Below are 4,192 nucleotides of genomic sequence, written 5' to 3'. Positions count from 1 at the left end.
CTAAAGGGAAAAGGAAAAGTGTTTCTCTTCATCAACTTACAAGCCCCCCTGCTCCCACCTTTTCCTATGTTAAGTGGAACAGGTGAAACCTATTCTTGGATAGTGATTAGATCAGGGGATGTTTTTGGTGCTGGTGGTGCTGGTGGTAGTGGGAGAATCAGAATTTATTCCTCAGAATTATTGAACTTGGTGTTTAAGTGATATTGCGTTATTTACTAACACTTGTTCTTATCAATTAAATGTATCTATCGGAACCCATATTTTTCTATCTCTCAATGTCATAAGAAAGACACTGTATTTTCATGAATTTTTTTAAGTCAACGTTCCTCTTTGTCCCCATTCTGGAAAATATCTGGGAAGAAAGGAGAATATTATTGTTTGTTTTCCTTCATAGTTGAATGTTAAATATTTTATATTTCTAAGATTTTATTTATATATTTGAGAGAGACAGTGAATGAGAAGGAGAAGGAGAGAGAATCTGAAGCAGACTCTGCCTGGAGCACCGAGCCTGATCTGGAAGCTCAATCCCACAACTCCAAGATCATGACCTGAGCCAAACCGAGAGTTGGAGGCTTAACCCACTGAAGCAAAAGAGTTTCTCTTCATCAACTTACGAGCCCCCCTGCTCCCACCTTTTCCTACGTTAAGTGGAACAGGTGAAATCTATTCTACATTTCCCTAGAGTCGTTGTTTCTTTTGGAAGTATTGTTTAGGTACTAGTAATTTCTCGACTTCAACAAAACGTATGTTTTTTTACAAAGTGACCATTGTGGTCTTAATATTTATCGAGAGAGAATAGTAGGATGTTCAGTGTCTTGAAATGTGCAATTTTTGGCATTATCTCAGGAGAAAGTAATAAATTTAAATAACTCTAATATAAACATAATCTGTATACGTTACAACAATATTTACAATAACTATAGTTAGATACTTTCTGTACTTGAGATACAGCGTGTAGTTCTGTGTGTGTTTAAAGAATATAAATATTGGGTGAGAATGGTGGGATTTGGATTTTGCTAGGCTAAAAAGAACATCTCTACATCAGTGGAAGAGTCTCGCTAGTTTATTATTTATCTTGTTCTGACTTAACTGAAACCAAGTAATTTTATTTCTGATCTAGTTGTACCCAGACTCTTGCAAACATAAGCAATGGCTGGCTTTAATAAGCCTGTGTTACCCTTTACTAGCCAAGAGAGTCAAACTATTTTCTGTGCATTTTCATTTGGCAATATCCTTTTATTATTTTCTGGCCTGGTTATTTAGAGCACTCTGCAATTTTAGAGCATTCTGCAATCTTATTTAATAAACCAGCCACAAATTCTTCATTACCGTATATTGAGTGAATGTTTAACTGTTACACACACATGCACAGACAGACACATATGCACAATACCCAGGCACCTTAATAACAGGTGAATAAATGCATTTAATAAAAATACATATTCATGTACAGATTCCTTACATTACAAGAGAGCACCTCAGTAAAAAAGAAAATGTTCTTTGGAGATGTTTACATTTTGAAACTCGGGATAGTTTCTAAAGGTGAAAATTCTGATCAGCATCAATATATACTTCTCTAGTTCTTTCTTTTATTGCAGAATAACATATATTAGGATAAGTCTTAGGAATGAAATGGAACTTGTATATGGCTTATAGTTTCTTGGCTTCTCTCATCCATTTCTATCACAATGCTAGCTAAACCAAGCAGTTTAAGAATATAGAGGATCATTCACAAATTGTGGCAGGTATTCAACCTGCAAATTTCAGAGCTGTCAAGGTTGAGTGTTTCAATCAATTCCGACATCTCCTGCCATTTCCTTTCATATTCTAGCTTCTATAAATAATATCCTTTCTTAGGTACCATTTTAGCTTCACATGCTAGCTTCTTCCCCTAATATGAGGAAAGCTTGTATCTCTTAGTATGTCTTCCTTTCTACCCTCAGTCTGAAAAAAAAAAAAAATGTGTGCTATATTAAATGAGCTACCTGACTGTGAAATGCTGTATTGAAAAGAAATGTATTGGTAGATGATGCATTCCTAACAACATATTATTTAGTACTTGTAAAAAAAGATTTCTTATGAAGACTTCTAAATTTTCAAAGAACTTACAATACTCTAATAAAGTAGCATACTTGTTATTTGAAATAAACGGTTTCTAAAGATTACCAATGATTTCTTCATGTATATAAATACTCAAGAATGACTACTAAAACAACTAGGTTTTTTTTTTTTTAACCAAACAACTTGATTTTGAATAAAGTAATTCCATCTAGGATCCAACTCCAGCTTGACTTAATTCTCATAGTATAAGAAGGACCTCCTTAATAAGTGCTTTCATTATTTAAAAAAAATCACATAAAAAAGATTTGAAAGATAATTTTTAGTATTTGTCAAGTTCAACTTATTCTTTTAATCACCACTTTTATTTGGCATGTTGTCTTAAGTGGAAATTAGGAAAAGTTTTCAATTAGCAATAATCACGCCTCGGATAAACCTCATTGGCTACGACACTGCCACTACGCAAAGCTCAAGTAGAAATTAAATAAGAAAATATAAAATGCATCACGTCATGCAAACTTAGTATGTTGGAGCTCATGCAACCTTGGTGTTTCTTCCATTGAAGTTTCTTAAAACTAAAAACATTGGTCTAGAAAAGTTAACTAATTTCCCCCCCAAGAATTTATAAGAAGACTTTGTAGGCAGAGCTGGAAATATGAGCACAAAGCTCCTTACTCATGATACAATAAATACATCCTCTGGATGACTTGATTTTCATGCCAGAGAGTCCTAAGCTTCAAGTAGCACTTACAGGCTCATATCTTTGCATGACAATGGAGAGATCCCACTGCTGTGTAACTGGAACTTTTATAATCTGATGTACATGATTTTAGGGAAGTGTGCTCATTTCTGTCCATGGTTTAAGTCATGGAATCTCGAATCTTCCACGTATCTGATTATGGCTATGCCTACTCTCCATGATTTCCCAAGTTGAGCTGATGAATGTGTTTCTGTGGTTAACGTCGCTAGTAATCATCGCTCTCTGAGTCGCCTCGCCTTCCTGCATACACTTCCAGGCCATGGAAATCATGGTCAGTGATGTTCCTTGTTGTTACTGTTCTGACCAAAGGATCATGAGTGTTAGTGGAGTCTGGCTCCTCAGGGTCAGGTGCATTAAAGGCCTTGTCTCCACTTCCCTCTAACTTGTGTGTTGAAATGATGGGACCATGAAATAAAAATCAGCTGGATCATGATGCTGCCATGACGATCCATCAGGGTCACAGGAGATTGAGTTAGTGATATGGAAAACTTCATTGTGTCAAATATGACAAAATCAGCTAATCCTGATCAATATATGTGTCACGGGAATACCCTCTGTGTATGAGTATGAAACAATCTATTTTTTTCTCAAAACTAGAGGTTTGAAAACCATTTTCAAATGTTAAACCTGAAATGGTGAAAAGCAATTACCTTGGTTCTTAAGGCACATTTCCAACAGGCTGGTATATTTCTTCACTGGTTTCTAAATTTTATTTATTTTAATTTACTGTGAGTATCAGCAATTTTCAAACTATGAACAGAAGTTTATTTCTGTCCTTAATATTTAAACAGCACAAATGCTTAACATTTGTGTTATGTTTTCTTTTTTTTTTTTCCTTTTTCTAACTTTCAGCTCAAATGCTTGTTTTTCTCTGAGAACTTCCTAACTGCCTTCTCTGCTGCCTGCTTATTTTTTTATATGCCATGATTTGGACATTTCAAGGTTTTCCTTTGTATGTAGCCATTTGTGTATCTTTCTTTAATTCACTGTAAACTCTTTGAGAACTAAGCAGTGTTTCAGCCAGATTTTGTGGATTGGTGGAGTATTTGCTCTAATTACTCAGTCCCCCTGATATAATAAGCATATCTGGTATATGCCATATTTATCTTGGAGTTTCTGTGGCAGTTGAAATGCGCCATAAATCTACTTGGCGCTTAAAATGTTTGAGGATTAAATGAAAGAATATATTTTCTATTTGGAGCTTCGGCAAAGAGGAGAGCTCATAGAATTAATGTTATCTTACTCTTTCCATTAAAAGCTAAAATTTAATATAGCTGGAAAATTATAAGGTTACTGTTTAGTCAAATCTCTCTCTTAGGGGGATCCCTGGGTGGCGCAGCGGTTTGGCACCTGCCTTTGGCCCAGGGCGCGATC

General features: G+C 35.3%; 1 pseudogene; it reads right to left on the bottom strand.

Annotated features, from left to right (window-relative positions):
- Positions 1-2,366: 2,366 nt before the first annotated feature.
- On the bottom strand, positions 2,367-2,528 carry LOC129504432 (U4 spliceosomal RNA; annotated as a pseudogene).
- Positions 2,529-4,192: the final 1,664 nt, after the last annotated feature.

This window comes from Nyctereutes procyonoides, unplaced genomic scaffold (genome assembly GCF_905146905.1).
Source record: "Nyctereutes procyonoides isolate TBG_1078 unplaced genomic scaffold, NYPRO_anot_genome, whole genome shotgun sequence".
Taxonomy (NCBI): Eukaryota; Metazoa; Chordata; class Mammalia; order Carnivora; family Canidae; genus Nyctereutes; species Nyctereutes procyonoides.
Note: the sequence above shows the minus strand (reverse complement) of the source record. Positions and strands in the feature narration are given on the sequence as shown.